This window comes from Symsagittifera roscoffensis, chromosome 7 (genome assembly GCF_963678635.1).
Source record: "Symsagittifera roscoffensis chromosome 7, txSymRosc1.1, whole genome shotgun sequence".
In the NCBI taxonomy this organism is placed as follows: domain Eukaryota; kingdom Metazoa; phylum Xenacoelomorpha; order Acoela; family Convolutidae; genus Symsagittifera; species Symsagittifera roscoffensis.
This window is the reverse complement of record NC_087068.1, coordinates 29,012,994-29,031,621: the sequence shown is the minus strand read 5'-3', so window position 1 is coordinate 29,031,621 and position 18,628 is coordinate 29,012,994. Positions and strand designations below refer to the sequence as shown.

The 18,628-nt window shown below is 32.0% G+C and overlaps 1 protein-coding gene and 1 long non-coding RNA gene across 3 annotated transcripts in view; both read right to left on the bottom strand.

Moving 5' to 3' along the window:
* Nucleotides 1-11,738, bottom strand: part of LOC134852130 (uncharacterized) — a 77,604-nt gene extending 65,866 nt beyond the window's left edge. Inside the window, exons 1-3 of the long non-coding RNA XR_010164276.1 lie at nt 11,601-11,738; nt 10,755-10,956; nt 10,383-10,486 (exon numbers count right to left, since the gene is read on the bottom strand). This is a non-coding gene — a long non-coding RNA (uncharacterized LOC134852130). The remainder of the gene's footprint in view (nt 1-10,382; nt 10,487-10,754; nt 10,957-11,600) is intronic.
* LOC134852131 (laminin subunit gamma-1-like) overlaps nt 1-18,628 on the bottom strand; it is a 273,304-nt gene that overhangs the window by 121,340 nt on the left and 133,336 nt on the right. The window lies entirely within an intron of this gene.

Below are 18,628 nucleotides of genomic sequence, written 5' to 3'. Positions count from 1 at the left end.
TGGTGATATTTATTTTAGTTGTCAAGTTGGAATGGTTTGCTTATTTTTGACCTGGAGGTCGCAAAGTTATAGTTATAGATATGCCTGGAGTTAAATATTTTTCGTCTAGTTGGTTTGTGTTAGAGTTATAGAAGGTGACGGATTGGATGAATCCTATTGGCTAATTTTGAACTAGAATCGCTGCGTGTTTGTCAGCATGTTATTTTGAAAAATGAAAGTTCAAAATTTTTCAGAGGTGCAAAGATTATTAAATGTAAAATTAAAGTTGTTTTTGAAATTCAACTTTCTTTAATATTTTAGATTGTGGGATGAATGTTTTATAGTTTTTTCGTGGTTGATTTCTAAGTCGTGATGACTCTCTATGTTCTGATTTGTCGATTTGTTCTTGGGGTATAATTTTTTCTGTAATTTTTCTATTTTTTCTTTCTTTTTGGGGAATATTTTTTTCTAGCTTTTTTGTATTGTGTTTTATTGTAGTTGATTTTTTATTTTGGTTCTCGGGATGAATGTCATGTTGGTTTTTTGTTTCATTTTCTGTATGTGGGTTATTTTGAATAACTTTTAAACCTGTGAAAGAATATAATTGAGTTAGTTCGCGTAGTGCGTATTCTTTTGGGTATTAAGGTAATAGGTTGTTTCGATGTTGAACAATTTCTTTTTGTTCTGAGTCGGTGATTTTATATGTTACGTCAGTGGGTTTGGCAATTATTTGGTATGGTCCTTTTTGAAGGGGTTGTAGTTTTTTAGAGATTCCTTTTTGAGTGTTAAAATTAGGTATTAAAACAAATGTTCCAATTTTTAAATCGGAGGCTGGTGTAAAGCGTGAATTTATTTGTTCATTAATGTTTTGCCTTTGTAACAACTTTTTTGTTACTTTTTGGTAAATTTCATTGTGTTTTTTATCTCTGTTTAAAATCCATTCGGTGTGTGTACCGGAGGCTAATTTAAGAATTTGTGGGTGATGAAAATGATCTTCATCGTGTGTGTGTAGAGGTAGATTATAACAAATTGAGTCTTTATTCGGTTGACAATCACTTTGTGCATTTTTATGCGAGTTTGCTGTAAACATAATCGGTTTGCGTGGCTTTTGATTAAAAACCATTTCATATGGTGATATTCCTAGAGTTGTCGTGATTTGTGAATTATATGCTAAGGGAAATAGTTTTACATCTGCTGACCATTCGGTGTATCTTGTATCATTTCCATTGATGATACATCTAAGATATTCTTGTAGTGAACGGTTCATACCTTCGACTAAGCCGTTTGTCCAAGGTGCATGAGATGTACGTGGTTTGTGTTTGATGTTATATAAATGACATAGTGTGATAATTTCATTATTTATGAATTCTGTACCGTTGTCTGTAACTAGAATTTCTGGTAGTCCGAATTTAGCTATCCAGTGTTCATAGAGTGTTGTGTAAGCGTAATAAGCGTTACAATGTGGTACTGGGTTAAGTGCTACATAATGTGTAAATGCGCCAACAATTACCATAATGTAGGAGTTTCCTTCGGATGAGGGTGAAATTGGTCCTTTTGTATCAAATGAAATACGGTGGTTAAAGTACAAACTTTGTCCTTTAAAATCTTGTTTTTGTGCTATTTGTTTTTGATTTGGATAAGGTTTATTAAGCTGACATACTATACAATCATTGCATAGTACTTTTATCCAAATTGGTGCATTTGGAAAATAAAAGTTTTGTAGGAAATTTGAATATGTTTTCTCTGATCCAGAGTGTCCTTTAATGTTTTGTGTATGTGAAATATTAAAAGCTATAAGAATCATACTTAAAGGGAGACAGGGAACTGTTGATTCATTTAATTGGTATTCTAGAAGGTCTGTGTTTTCATTAATTGTTGTATTATTAAATTTTCGAAAATATCGGAGGAGTGTTTTATTTCCTAAAATTGTGGTATCTGCTTTTACGGGTTTAGTTTTATATTTGTGCCATGATTTTAGTTGTCTAATTACTGGTTCAAGATTTTGATATTGTTTCAGAGTATTAATTGTAATTTTATCTGTTGGAGGGAGAAAAATGTTTTCAATTTCTATTTTATATAAAGGAATTGTATCAAGTGGATCATGGAGGTCAAAAACTTGATTTATTGTGTATTTTGAATCGTTTGTTTGTGGTCCTGATAAATTTATTTTATCAGTTAGGTTTTCTTTTTCGATTAATGGAAAAAGGTCTTTTTTATGCGAGTGTTGTTTTACTCTTTTTTGTTGGGTGTTATTTTTTATCCATTGTGAATATGGAATTGGTTTAAAAGTTGATGTTCCAAGTAGATCAACTTCGTAGTGATTATTTTGGCAATCTAAATAGAGTGGGAAGTGTTGTAGATTGTTTATCTGTGATTGTTCAACGTCAGTTTTTACTGCATATTTGCATTCTAGTCGGGGTGATGTTTCGTTTTCTGCAAGGTAGAATTTTATATTTTTGGGTATTTCAACTGTAGTTTTACGTGTAAGTAATTCAGGTGGTGTATTTCGACTTAATGTGTCCGGTAATGCAAGATTTTTTCCTGCTGTCCAAACTATATGTAAGTTTGGGAATTTCATTAAAATTAGTTGAAATCTATAAACTCGGTGATTTGGTTTAGATTTTTGTGTAAAGAGAAAAATGATTGGTTTGTGATCTGTGAATAGAACTGTTGGATGTTTTGATCCAAGTATCAGAAATTCATATTCTGTAAGTGTATATATTATGGCTGTACATTCTCTCATTAGAGTTGAGAGTCGTAGCTCTGCTTGAGTGAATGATCGAGAATTTGCTGATATAAGGTTCATTTTGTTTGTACCATTGTGTGATTGTAATAATGCTGCGCCGATGCCAAAATTCGAAGCATCGCACATTGCATAGAATGGTTGATTTGGATCTGGAATTGTATTCGAAATTTGTTCAGTTAGGAGTTTTTTAATTTCTTCAAATCTTGTTTGATGTTCTGTGTTCCATTCAAAATTATTTTGTTGTCTAAGTATATTATAGAATGGTCTTAGGTATAATTGCATTTTATAGACATATTTGCTTAAAAAATTCAACATTCCAAGAAATTCTTGGAGTTTCTTTTTGTTTGTTGGTGGTTGGAGTTTTTGAATAGCATCAATGCGTGATTTTAATGGAGTGATTGTTTTTCTTTCTATATTATGTCCTAAGAATTTAACTCGTGTTAAAAAGAAGTGTGATTTATCGGGGGCGGCCTTCAGATTTTCGTTCTGAAGTATTTTGTGATAGTGTTCTAAAACTTTAAACATTTCTTCTTTTGACTGTGATTGCATAAAAACATCGTCTAAATAAGTGATTGCGTTTTTCTTGAGTATTAGTGGTCAAAAAATTTTGCTCATAAAAGCTGAAAATGCTGCTGGTCCTATGGATATTCCATAGAATAGGCGGTTGAATTCATATTGCTGATTTCCAATAACAAATTGTGTTAAGCGTCGCGATTGTTCATCTAGTGGCATTTGATTATATGCACTATTCATATCTGCGGTTGTAAAGTATTTTCCGTTTATTTTTGTTAAAATAACTTGTATTGGTTCAATAGGCCAATTGCATTTTGATTCGTCTATTAGTGAATTAAGGTATCTAGCGTCTAGAACTATTTTTAATGATTCTCCTTTTGCTAGGATGATAACAGGGTTGATAAATGTGTTACCTTTTGGTTGTTCTTCTTTGTTTACCGGTGAGATTATATTGTATTGTTCTAAAATTTCGAGTAATCTGTTCACTTTATCGTGTAAATGAATTGGTACTTTATTTGCTCTTTGTTTTTTGAAAACTGCGTCAGGTTTTAATGGGAGATGTAGTGATGAACTGATTTTGCCAACATCAAATTTAGATGTTGCATAGACTGATGAATATTTTATTAGCTGTTTGGCTAATTTATCAAATTCGTCTTGTGTTATTTGTGAATGTTGGAAGTCAAACATTGTTAAAAATTTCTGTTGATTCTCTGTATAGTTATTTATGTTGAATCTTGGTTTGAAATATGGGGTTTTTGTGAAATAATCTGTATTTTTTTTTCATTTCTTATTATATTATTTATGGATAATTCTTCATTAAGAATTGTGGATTGACAAATATCTAATAATTGGAGTATATTATTTACGCGGTATTCTTTTTCGTGTATTGGTGATATCGTAGCGTTGGTTTCGCAATAGCCTAAAAGTCCTAACGGTAATGTTACTTGATAGGGTGTATTGTTGTATACATGTAACGAAATAATATCTGAATTCGAGTTTTTCAAATATTTTATGGATGAGATTGTGATTTTGAAAAACTTATGGATAGGTTTGAATTCAAAGTCTGACATATAGAATTGTTGTTTATTTTGTTTTTTATCATATTGGTGAACTTGTTTTATTGAAAAATTATATATATTTCCTGATAGTGGTTTCAGGTGTTTTCTTTGTTGGTTATATATTGGATAAAATTTTGAAAAGAATGGTGGTTGTTTATTTAATCTTTGAAAAAATGTTAGTGATGTGTCTTTTGTTTTTGTGTATTTATCTTTGATTAGTATTTTACTATTCAAGATGTTGATTGTTGGTATATATTTAGAGATAATTGGTATTCCAATGATATTGTGTTTAATATCAGTGATATGAAATATTTGCTTAAATGGTTTATTTAAAATTTTATTTTGCTCTATTGTTCTTGTGGGGAGAAGAAATAATTGAATTTTTCCATAGTTTACCAATGTTGATCCTTGTGCTGTTGCTAGTTTACTGGAGGTTTCAAGAGGTGTTAATTTTGGGTGTAGTGATTTTATCTCATTCCATGTGGGAATGTTTATTATGTTTGATTCTGCTCCTGAATCAATTAAAAAATCAATTTCAAGATCTGGTGGTTGAAATTCTTTGTTTCTTGGACTTTCTAAAAGAAATGGTATTGTCCAAATTTTTTCTTTGGGTTGTTCTTTTTGTATGTTTTGATAGATGTGATTTGTATTTAAGCATTTTGTTTTGTCATTTTCATTGGATTTATTTGTAGTGTTGATTTCGTTTGTTTCTTGTGTTGTTTGTGTAGAATGGATGGGTTCAATATAATAATTGTGAAGGAGTTCTAATTGATTTTCATATATATGTGATGAAAAAGGTTGTTCATATATAATAGGTTCGTAATCATTTTCGACTGCTATCATATTTATGGAGATAGTGTTTTCTGTATCACTTTCTGAATCTGATGATTCACAGTTTATTTGATTCAGCTGCAGCTCGTTATTTCCTGTGTCATCAATACCTGGGGGGTCTGATGTTGTTTCTGGATTTGATTGTACTTGATTTATATTTCTTTGATGTTTAGGTGTACTACTTCTGTGGCGATTGTTAGAATTATTATAATGGTTATTATTCCTGTGTGGTGATTGGGAATAATTTCTATAACGATTATTATAACTTGAATGTCGATTTTGTGAATTATTCCGTGATCTGTTTTGATAATTATTGTTTGGTCTGTTATAGTTCGATCTATTATATGAGTTATTCCTTGATCGATTGTTCGGGTAATTCTAGTTTCGGTTGTTTGAATAACTTCTATTCCGATTATTGGAGTAGTTTCTATTTCTTTTGTGTGATGAATTTCGTGATTGATTGTTTGGGTAGTAATTATTTCTTGATTGGGCATTAGATCTAGAAACAAATTGTGTTGTATTTGAACTTGATCTGGAGTAGTTATTTCGACTATTTGGTCTATTGTAATGATTTTGTGACGAATTTTGTGTATTTCTTTGTTCTGGTGATCTTCCTCTATAACTTGAGTTATATGGTGATTGATTTCTCGTGTAATTGGTATTGTTCGGAAGTGGTTTTCCTGAACTGTTGTTGCTGTATACATTTTTGTTCGGTAGATTTTGATCTTTCTTCATGTACTGATAGAATGATTTATTTGGTTCTTTATATTTTTGAGGTTTGTTTTGGTTATCTTGTTGTTTTTGTCTACATTCAGAAATACTATGTCCGTATCGTCGGCAATAATTACACCATTTTTTGAAAGATGGTTTGCCTTTAAACTTTGGGTGCTTTTCATAAATATTGAGTATTTCAGTGATTTTTTCAACGAGGTCTGTATCTGAATCCTGTATGTTATTGATATTTGTGGTATTTGTTTCAATTCGGTTAACGTATTGTAATTTCAGATTTTCTGTTTCTTCAAGTTTCATTGTGATTTCCGCTTGCTCTAGCTTGTCTACTAGTTTTCGAAAATCTAAATCGGGCTCTCGAATTGAGGAGGGATGTGATGCTCTCTTTTTTATTGCTATTTTCCTTAATTGAGGTGTTAAGGTCATCATTAAGATTTCTGTCATCTTTGTGTTTTTATAGTCGTGTGTATTTAATGAATATGCTTTTCGAACTAGTGTTTCGATACGTACTGCTAATTGTTTGATGGTTTCATTTGGTAATCTGCGAATTTCATTACATAAAACTCTTTGTTGTTGTTTGTTTCTTTCGGAGTCAAACATTTTTGAAAATTCTTGTGTGAATCTCTTCCAATTTGATTTTATTTCTTTAGGCAATACTGAAAACCATTTTTGGGCTGCGCCGTCTAAGGTTGTTTGTATCAACGCTGTGCGTCGATGTATCCAGTTTTGATGTAATGGCGTATTAATTGGTTCAGGTCCTATATTTAAAATTAAATTTGCTGTTACTGCATTTAAATAATCTTCTACAGAATATTCAGGGTCTGTTCTTGTGAATACCATTAATGGTTTGTTTGATGTTATTGATGATTCACCCATAAGGTATGGATTCATATGGTTTCTGCATTCCTTGTCCGCGATATTCTTGGGTATATGGTGCAAATATATCTGGTTGTAAATGATCATCATCAGAGGATAGATAATCCAATTGATGAGGTGCTTGTTTTTTATTTTTATTCTGTTGAAAGAATGGGTAATTTTCGCTATGATTTTGTGGAGGATGTGGATTAGCTTGAAAATTTACTGAATTGGTTGTTGCCATTGGATTATTCCAATATCGAGATCTGATTTGATTATTATTATTATTTCGTGGAGGATAGTTTGTTTTTGATGAATGTGTATAATTATAATTATGTTCCGCAAAATTGTTTCTTGTGAACGTTCTGCGTGTTTTTGACGGTATTGTCATGGGTCTATATGTTTGGTAATCCATTTGTGAATATTTTGGAGCAACCGAAGGTTTAACGGTTGATTGTAAGGTTACCTGTGTTAGTGAAGTGTTTGTATTTCTTGGTGTTGTTAAATTTGGACGTATCGGTGAAATACTTTGTTGTGTAGTTGTTGTTGTTTGGACAATTTCTTCATTTATGAAGTGTGATGGTGTCTGAATATCTTGTTGAGTGAGATTCCTGGTTCCATTAAGGTTTTCATTGTGTATGACGGTCGAGTTTAAACTGTTATTTCGAGTATCAGGTAAAAATGTATTGTAGTTTAATGGTGTTGCATCAATGGTTAATGGTACTACTCCTACATAATCTCTTATATAAGATATTGTACTTATTGTTGACTTGCAATTGATTGTGGGATATTTATAAATGCATAATGAGACCATTCGGGGTCCCAAACGTAGTCTGACTGTTCTGTGATGGCGGTATCATCGTTTGAATTTTGAGGTCTAAAACTTTTTCTTGCTTGTGAAATTAAATCTATATTATGTGTGAAATAATCTATTATAAACCATGCCAAAATTTTTTGTATGTCATGTTTTGTTTGTTGTGAAACATCATCTTTAGTGAAATTTTCTTTAATTATATTTAGAAAAGATGAAAATAGTGTGATTTCATGTCGTACCCTTATATGTTTAGATGTCTCTGTCGGTGAGACATTTGAGATTGGGATTTCGTTTTCTAATATTGAGATATAACTATATATTATTGCAAAAACTTCATTAGTAAATATGGAGTTTGCTCTTTGTGAGTTATGATATTGTATGCTTTTTATATATTCTGAGAATACTTTTGAAAATTCTAAATCAAGGTCGTCTGTTTGAATTACATATTTGCGGTGATTCGGGTTTGGTGAGCTTAATTCTATGGTGTAGATTCCGTAGTGTTGTGTCAAATTACATATATCTTTCAAATAGTGATCAATAATTTGTCTTTTGATCTTTACATCTGGGAACTCTGTTTTACATGGGCTGATTCCGGGTTCAAATAAATCTAGTAGTAAATTTTTGCAAAGTATATGCTGTCCTCTATTAGTGGGTGCATCTACGAGGAAGGGGAAGATATCGTCATCATCTGGACTATCTTCACTTGGAGTGTGTGTTTGGCTCATTTTTTCGTTTAATGACTGTTAATAGGTAATTATCGATGTGTCTAATTGGTTTATTCCAATTATATAAATGTACTGGTTTGTGTTTATATTGCTTTTTTATTCTTCTTTTTCCTCTTTTTGATGAATTTGAAGTTGTTTCTGAGTCGGAAAAATATAATTGATCGTGAATGGGGCAATTTTTATCTATAGATTCTTTTAATTTATAGAGTTTGTCTAAATTGCTGGCTTCTGATTCTGAAAATGCGTTTCTATTTTTGGAAAATCTTTTTCGTGTTATTTGTCTTTGTTTAGTTATTATTTTTCTTTTTAGTGTTTGTCGTTTTGTTCTAATATATCCAACTGTTTGTGTATGAGGTGTGATTACAAGGTCGTATTTTTTGTTTTCTATTTCACAGTTGTGCAAATCGATTGTTTGTTTGTTTCCTAGATTTTTAAATGGCATAAGGTTTAGGATGATAGATGCATAAAGTTGTTAGATGATTTCTATTTTCTTAAATTGTTAGTCCTTACGATTTTTTGGTTAGCTTAACCTGGGTCTATTTTTCAGGGTTGGAGAGAAAAGTATATCGATTCCGAAGAATGATTTTTTACTTTCTCGTGGCTAGTATAAGCTAAGGTGTTAACTTACTTAATCTTACTTAAGGGTAGTGATTGTGTTCAAGGGTTGGAGAATAGTAAATCGATCCACAAGGTTCAGGTATAATTAGAAGGCGAGTAGTTCGTTAGATACTATTTTAAACTTACTAAGTCTAAGATTTATCCTGGGTCTTGATAAGAAGAGGGTTCAAGTGAAGGATGAATAACCGAAGTTCTTCACTGTTTATCCTAATTTAAATGGTTAGTTTTGTTGAAAAATTTCTATTAGTCTTGGGTTTTTTGAAAGAGTTGGAGAGTGAATCGACGTTTGAGGTCGTTAGACACTAGCTAAGTGGGTGGGGGAGAACAAATTTGTTCTTTTTGATCCAAGGATAGGCCTTGATGATCAAGTTTTAAATTTTAATTAAATAGAAATTGAATTTAGATCCAAGGATAAGCCTTGATGATCTGGTTTGAAAATTAAGTGAATTTAAGTTTAAAATGGTTTAAATTTGTTTAAGAAAAAGATTTAGTGTTTTAATGATATTAGTGAGCTTATGATTGCTGTTATGTTTTAGGTGATGAAGCTGGGACAATTGGATGATTTATGATTACTAACAATTTATTGTCATGCTACTAATTTTTGTTTTGTTTTTCAATAAATATTTTCCAAACATGTTTTATATAATACTGCAAAATTTTGAGGGAAACGATCTGAGATCTTTTTATCAATCGTTATTGTATATTAATAGTTTTGTTTTAGCGCCTGAAATAATTATGAAGGTTGACTTCAAGATTTAAGTTTGCAAATGAAAATCTAAATTCATTGCTAACAAGATTCTAAACATAAAAGTTGGCTTTTGCCGTACTATCATATAACTATTTGGTAAGTTTCTACTTTGTCGTATGTCGTCTCTGGTTCGAGGTCTTCTTCCAATTCCGGGCAGTTCTCTTATCGTTCGGAATATTGGCTTTGATCTATTGAGTCGTAGAGACATTTCGATTAAATTATCGTCGTGTAACATTTTAAAAATGTTTTGTCTAAATTCTAATCTATGTTTGGTTAATTCTAAGCTATTAAGGTCTTGTTCGAGACTTATGGTCGCACCAGATGAGTTATAACCGAGGTGGTTAACTCATAGAGTAATTTCGGATAGGGTACACCGTCTGCTCGTCACGCTATCTTATTTTCGGCCGGATAGATTCGTGCAACTTCTTAGTCTAATACCGATCCTAATCTTACTCTTATACTATCTAGTCTCAGGTTGTTTAACTAGTCTCTGCTAGGCTCAATAGATCTAGGGTATACTGGTTTATTGCGGCCGCTGAAGTCTTCTTGGAGAGTCCAACTAATTTCTAAGTTAAATTCAAATCTCTCTGGTGCTGAAATTACAAGTAATTTCAGCACTTACAAATAAGTGGGTTGTTAGTTAGATGGATCATGATTGGTTAATATTAAATACTTTACAGTGGTAAAATATCTAATTTATCCAATCATAAAATGTAGTTTAGATCAGGTTCCACTGTTGAATTAAATTGTGTATTGATTAACTTACTTCTTCTGCGAATGGTGACGAAGACAACAAATAGTCCGAATAAAAATCCTCCACAGCAAGTAATAGGCAGACAAACACGCCACAGAAAGTACAGAAACATCACCCTAAAACATCCTCCACTAAATCCGTTTAAGCATTGAATTTTAAGTTGCGACTTACATGTTAAGTTTATCCTTTTTACACGAAATATTGCTCTATAAAGGCAATGGGGTTGGTTTTGATGGCTGGTTGTTCATAGCAATTATACGAGGGGCCTATGAGTCGTGAAATACGGCTAATAAAATTTTTCATAAAATTGGTTCACAAGTGGATGAATCCCCCTCCCCGTTACAATGAAGGATTTTTATGTTTTTGTGGTTCCACAATGCTAACCCTGTGCAGTCTTTGTGACATTTATCATCCAGACAGCAGTCAAGTCCCACGTATTCTGAAGAATAGGAAAAGTGATTCCAGTATCTCTGGTAGCAGTCATGATCTTCCTCGCAATAAGCACCCTCGTGCGAAGCCGACGCCAGTTGGGCGTTAAGCAATGAGATGATAATACCAAAGAGTGTTATCAGCGACATCAGTTTTACTGAAACACAACTGAAAATAAATGTGCAGAAAGTCTAATGTCAAAAATAAAAACCGCGGTGAAATTATTATTTTGCTGGATTAAGTTGAGGCAAAACCCTAACTCCTATCGACATTCAACGCCCCACCCAAGCGGTTTGTATAAGGGAAGGTTGTGAGTCAATTCATTGTTGTATTTTTCGATAAACACAACACAGAATTTCAAATTATTAGAATAAAATAAAAAAAGGGAGATGAACAGGCAGTTTCCTTGATATCTTTCGGGGTAATCGTGGCTTGACAAAATATTACCCAGACCTTCCTTTTTGTCGTTAGATTTTTCTTTAAACGTCAGCAGCCAAAGACAGGCTTGTTGCAAAAATTTGCAAAAGTCTAAAATTCCTCAGTTATTTCAGATTTCAATTGGTTTTAATCGCAGTAATACGCACCAATTTTGACGCGTTCCAAATTAATAGTCTGTAAAAACGCGCTAAAATACGAAATGCGCTTTGAAAATACAGCACTGCCATTACTCCAAAAAAATCTTCGAGACTTTTTGAGTTTGAATTCCTGTTCTTATGTTTCCAAATAAATGATTCCATATAAATGGCATGAAAAGTAGATTTCATTTCCTAACGCTCTCATTTTGGGTCACTTTTTTCTTACCTGGGAGAAAAAAGACAGTTTTTCTGCTGATTGTGAAGCTGCTTTCTTAAAGCTCAGTTGGTAAATTGAGCAGTGCGTAAACATGTTTTCCTTGGGAGCAACCATTCGTACGTTTTCTATATGGCTTTACTGTTTGCATTTTCTCTTAGATACGCTGTGTTGACTTTTTTTCTCTTCTTTGCCTGCCTTACTGTTTCCTCTTCTCCGCGAAGTCCACACTCTTTAAAAGGTGTTAACTGCAAAATAGGAAAGAGTTTCCAAATAAATCATAGTGTTTCGAAAATACTCTGACGGATACTTTCTCCAAGCAATTCAGGGGGTGGAATTTCTCGAGGGGGGAACTAAATTTTTGAAGTCGACTAAATTGATTTTAAAAAACAGCAGTCCAAAAATGCGTTTTTAGGCCCTTTTTGAGCTGTTTTGATCAAAAAATTGTTTTTTTTTCGGAGCGATCGCCCTCAAAAAAACACACTGAATTTCCCGTTAGTGTGTTACAATTACACAAAAGCAGACAGTGTACATTTTTAGTGTAGTTTGATAAAAATATTAGAAAAGTTGAACCTAAATTCTTTCCAACATACTTTAACATGGGTCACTTGTCCTGGATCTTTCTTAAATTAATCAAGAAAAATTTGTATCTTATGTATCTTATCTTAGTTGTTGTACTACTCGTGGAATCAATATCGCTTACATATTTTCATATTTGAATGGGATGTTGTTGTGTAGCAAAATGCATTTCCTAATAACACGTTTATCGGGTATCTTACTGCGAGAGCTTTTGATTCAGAAGAGCTTCTCAGTTCGAGGATGTTAATAAAATTCCGAGTTTAGTAAGCTTAAACCTTTTTCCGAATTGAAAACGGGTTTCTGCTGAGAAATAACATGATTACAATATGTTGATAATCTATAGTTCTATAGTTGAGAAGAATTCTTATTGGTAATATGCCAATTTTTGCTTTAAGCTCCGCAGAGGACTCAAATTTCTGACGGCCCAACAGGCTTTGACGGCCCAACTTAGTTGCTTTGCAACTGTTATGATAAGATTTTGAGCTATTGTCGCAAGCATCAACGCCAAATAGTGTAGATGACTTAAGATCAGGGCATTGATTAACATGGTTTGCCTTTTGTGAATTTTACATTCTCTGATAGTATATAGAGCTTTAAAAGCCTGTGCCATTTTCAAGAGTAACTGTTTGACTTGTTCTTGATGTTTCAGTTTCTTTTCAATAATTTTTTCTAAATGTATTTTTCTTTTCTTTCTTCTATTAGCTGACCAACAATAAGGAACTCACTTTTTTTAAATCGATTTTTTAACCAAAAACTACAAAGTCAGTTTTTTCCGAAATAATTTTCAGATTGTGAAAACAAAAGTAACAGATTAAATTTCTAGCTGAATTGTCAAGTTTGCTAATGCATAGTTCTAGATTTTCACAAGTCGAGTGTAAAATTGTATGATCTGCGTATTGTTTAATCTGGCGATCTGCGGTGCTGTTCATGTCAATAACATATAGGTTATAAAAAAGAGGCCCAAGAAAGTTGCCTTGTGGCACGCCTCTACTTACTACAATCCAATCGGATTCAGCATCTGTTATCACAACCTTTTGATACCTATTAGTTAAGTAGCAATTTATAAAATCAAGTGAAGACCTTTTGAGACCTACATTTTGTAGTTTTATAATTAAAAGTTGATGTCTATTGAACCTAAGGCTTTCGATAAGTCTAGTAGTTCGGATGCTACAAATTCATGTTCACTAACTTTAGCTCGAATTGTTTCAGTCAGTTTTACTAGACCATTCATGGTTGAATATTTTTTCTTGAAACCGAATTGAGTTAGGGTAAGAATTTTTTTCGACCTAACTATTCCGTAAGTTGAATTTCTCTAAACTTTTTATATACTTTTGACATGACCAGAGTAATTGATATTGGTCTGTAATTTACAAGGTACCACGCAAAAACTGTTTCTATCAGGATTAACAAGCTTTGAAGTGTCCTTATCAATCAGCCAGGCTCGGTTAAACCGTATATACTATTTTTTCCAATATCATTGACTAGATTTTTGAAATGATGTTGTTTCTTTGCAATGCTTCTGCAATTTTATTGAAATAGGTTTTTATCTAGAACATTACACCAATCAAAATTTTTTCAATATGCATCGGAACCGGGGTTACGTTCTATGTCACCGGAAAGAAGTATTAAAGTATAATGTAAAATGCTAATCAGTTCTCCAAAAAGGAAATACATTTTGCAGTTAAGGCTAAATCTTATTCTAAAGCTCGTTCTGCTTTGAGACTTCATCTGTACTGTGATGACAGAAATCGAGACCAATGGCGTGGGAATAGTTAAAGCCATTATTAGTCCGATAAAAGACGGTTCCAAAAATAAACGTGGATTAAACATAATATCTAGACAAAATAACAAAAATAGCCAAATTGTTATTTAGCTCAAAAATAGAAATTGCTTAAAAATGTTACATATAGTCGTCGAAGGCGTCTTTAGAAAAAGTTTAGAGTCAGCCAGCCAATATTGAAGGTCTTATAATACAGCCAAAGAGCGGACCCTCTGGGTTGTCAGGGAGTCAATTTTCTGAGGGAAGAAGGGAAGCACGTTCATAAATCGCACGTTCATTATCCGAAAGTGCCTAAGTTAGAATCTTTCAAACCCCAATAAGATAACAAAAAACAATCACATGTAAAAAGAGCTGAGTCTCATCCCCCTAAATTCGCTGCTGCGTTATTTGGTTATTTCCAGTAACTTGGTCGGAACAACAATAACAAATAAAACATCAAATCGTTAATTGATTTTTCAGACACTCGATTTTAAACTGATCGATGACAAAGTTATTGAGAAGTTTGAAAAGGAGTAAAATTCACACTATCTCTAACCAAAAATCTCATGAATGAAAACATATTGAATTTTGTCATTGCTTCGATGAAAAGACCGTTATACTTTTTAAATTCTGCGAATTGTGTAAAAATTTGGGCAAAACTTCCATGGAGTTGTTTAGTTCTCTTGCCATTCAGATTTCAAACAAATCACTAATAAAAAACATGTACTTTTACTTTTTTTAGAAAGCAAAAAAAAACACGAAAACGTTTTAGTCCTAGCTGAACATTGAACTGTCCAATATCTAAACATTGACAAAGCCTAGAAACTACAAGCAAATTAAAAAAATTGACACTAAAATCTTTTTATCCTATTAGGTATGCGCACGCAATCTAATTGGATTAAAACCCCTTTTAGTGTCAATTTTTTTAAAATTACTTGTAAATTCTAGTTTTTGTTTTTGTTTAGATACTGGTAGAAAAAGAAATCAGGCAAATCAGAGAAATATTTTTTTGGTACAATGATTTTTAACACGAATAAAAAAAATATAGAAGCCGATTATTTTTTTTCGAAATTGAACAATCAGAATTTTTGTTGTAGATAATAGTATTTGATTCATTCTAAACCCTAATTACTTTTTCAGTAGCCAGAAAAAAGACATTTTTTTTAAATTATGAAAGTTGATCCGTGTTTTGCCCAATTACTAAATTTTTTTCCCTAAATGATATAAGTTTTCAAAATCTTAGACCCTTAACAAAAGTCGATTTTAACAATAATTGTACAACAAATTTGATAGCTAAACTTGATAACACTAATCCGTTTCGAACTTTCATGGTTAAAACTCGATTATGTTAAATTATTTAAGTTTAAAAAATTGTAGTTATTTGTTGATGGAAACGTTTAATCTACTTTTTCGAAACTCGAAGCTGATTAGTCACTTTCATCCAGAATGACAAAAAAAATGGTTTTCCCTCCCTCATGATTGATTAAAATTGATTGCATTGCTGTCAAAAAAGTTAATTTTTCAAGTAATTAATTTAAAAAAATTATTGATTACAATTGATTATTCAAAATGGACTTTTTTGCTCTAAAAGTTATTATCATTATGATTATTTTTTATGTATCATTTTTTATCGCTTTCGGGAACGATTCGAAAAGCAATTTTGTGTTTGACGATTTTGAATTTTTACCTGAAAAATTTTCAATTGAAAAAAGTCAAAAGGTAAGCTGTTGCATTTTTGGAAAAAAAATTGAAAAACGATTCAGGTTTTTACCATGAGAAAGAAGATAACCAAAAAATGAACCAATTTTTCAACTACTTAGGACGTAGAAGAACAAAAAGTAGAGAGTAAATAAACGAACCGAAGTATAAACCAACTGAAAATGCGCGGAGTATAGAAACCAGCAGAAAAGTTACGTCACATCAAGGAAAATTGCATGACTTTCGTATCTGTTACATAATTGTTACAAACTATTGAATAACACTCACAAACTTGCGGCTGGTTGATACTTCGGTTAGTTTATATACACAGAAGAAGAGAAGTGTCATAACCCATTGAAAAGACATAACTGATCAGTTTTTTGAGTTTGATCACTTCAATTTTTTGGTGAAATACACAGCCTTATAATTAGCTTGAACATATAAACTCGCTCAAAAATCAAGACACTGAGAAGTGATTAAGGCGTTTCGTTTTCAAGTTTTGTCAAAAATTATTTAAAAAAAACAGTGTCAAAAAGGCAAATCCTTTGAAATTTTCACGTTATGGGTTTTTTAAAAACCTGATACCGAGATTGTAATAACAAGTTTAAATGAACAGCCACCAGTTATCAAAAACAATTGTTACATAAAAGTTAACATGGAATTTACTAAAAATATGGATTACTTGGGTAAAGCAGTCTGGGTATATTTTCAATTATTGTGGGTGAAAAATAACGATAAACTCAAGAACTTATTATAATTATCCATTGTTTTAAGCTCAGATTACCCAAACTTCAGTTTTTTTTTCAAGTAAGTGTTGTTTTTATTGTGCGTGGCGAGAAAAACATATATAAACGCGTAGAAAGTTAGTGAATAAGGCATAATAGACAATAGTTGTCTTAAAAAATGAATACAAAGGCTTCACCTTAACAGCTTTAATGCCATCGGAGATAAATAGTAAGACTTGAAGAACTTGACTGAAAAATGATCAGGCCAAAATTATCTTTTTCATTTTCTATTTAGTTGTTCAAGTCTCGGCAATTGACAAACAATACGCAAAACAAATAAAAAAAACTTATCAAAAGAATCTGGGCTAATAAAAAATGAAATTGCATTTTAAATGACAATTTTATTTACACCTCTAAGAATATAAAAATAGGAAGTCAAGAGAGTTAAAAAACAAGCTGCCACCTATTTCGGAACACTTTGAACACTTATCTATCTATTACCGGTTGTAAAAAAAATGGCTAAGTTTTTCCCAACTATTTTCATCAGTGGGATCAATTAAAAAACTTTAAATGAAGCTAAAAAATACCTTGCATTGTTTTTTCTGGCATGCCAAAAAGTGTTACTTACAAAACTATTTCTGTAATTACATTTGGATTTTACCACAATTCTCCACAAAATGCCACTGTAATGAGAACAGTACATCTTTTGGAATTTTATATCGGTATAAATACAAAAACTGAAGAGATTAAACATGAGAAAAACTTAGAAAGTCTGTTGATGCAATCACAAATTAAGCAGGTGACCTTCTGATCATTTAAAAGCATTTTTCTTTATCAAACACAAATTACAAACAACAATTTTAATTTTGTGGGTTCCTCATTTGGTCAGTTTGTCTGCCTGAGAGTTTTCTGAGTTTTCATCAGCTTCAATTCAGATAGGTTAGAAGCGTGCTTAACAGGTACGAAGGAGCAAACTTAGGTCAACTTATTCATTCATTAATTGTCTCAATCAGTATTTACTGAAATTTGTTACCCGGGTCGAGGTGCTCGACTTGTGTTTTGACTTTAAAAGTCGAGCACGTGCAGTTTTGCGAGAGAAATCTGCAGTCGAGAAACCGTATTATGTCGAGCACAATCGAAATATAGGTCAAGCACAGTCGAAACTTAAGTCGAGCACAGTCGAAGCAAAGCGACCAGTCGAAAAAGCGAACCTTAAAACTCAATTTTTGTTGGATTTTTTTTTGGCACAAGTGAAAGACAGATACAAATAGCGGAATAAATGTGTTTTTAATGTGCAGTTAGCTCGACCAGCATAATTGCTCGTATTATACAAGAAACGCCAATAGAAAGCCTACACATGGTCCCACAAAAAGTTAGCTTAATTTTTTGAGCAATGGACACCACAAAAAAGAAACGTTCAGTTACCATTAAAAAATCAGTCGTCATTTTATAAAAAGAGTTGTTTAAAGAGTATAAACATTATGACTCACCTTGGAGCAAAAACTCCAAATCGTTTCAGATTTTTTTAAACCCTTTTTCAGAACTTTTGCTACCCTTTTCACAAATCTGTTGTGTCATAGAAATTTTTACAAAAAAATTAGAATACTGATTACTATTGAAAAATCTGGGCAAAATCGAAAGTTGTTTTGACAAAAACCAACGTTAAAAACGTATTGCATTATTTCAAACTGTTTTTCGCTAAATACAGGAAAAGAAGAACACCTTAGTTTTTAGTGAACTGTAAAAAAGTCAAAAACTTTAATGAAAATTGTTAGTTTTTTGAATTTGGAACGACTGAAGACAAACTATTGGAGTTGTCAAAACCTCGAAGTTAAAAATTATCAATGCCTAGAGTGCGGAAAACGGAGTTAATCAAGAAAAAAGCATATGGTTTTAATGCCTCAAAATTTAGCTGAGTTTTTGATTTATCTAAGTTTTGGACGAGACTTTTTCAAAGAAATTGTTTCGATTGGATCAACTACACAACTCTGTTATTTACACAAAATAATCTCATCCTCAGCAACCTCTTGAGAAACACGTAAATACACACAAAAACTGATAAAAATATTTGCCAATTAGGAAGTTTTTAATTCTTTCAGACTAAAAACTAGCTTGCAAATTCTGGAAAGTTATTTAATCAATTTTTGACTACCCCTAGGAAAAACAAAGTTGATTCATTTTTGAGTCGACCACTCTCAAAAACTTTATGCTCTTTTTAACTTTTTTACAGAAGCTCCGCCGTCTAACCAATACTAGTTTTGGCTTCAACAAAATTTTTT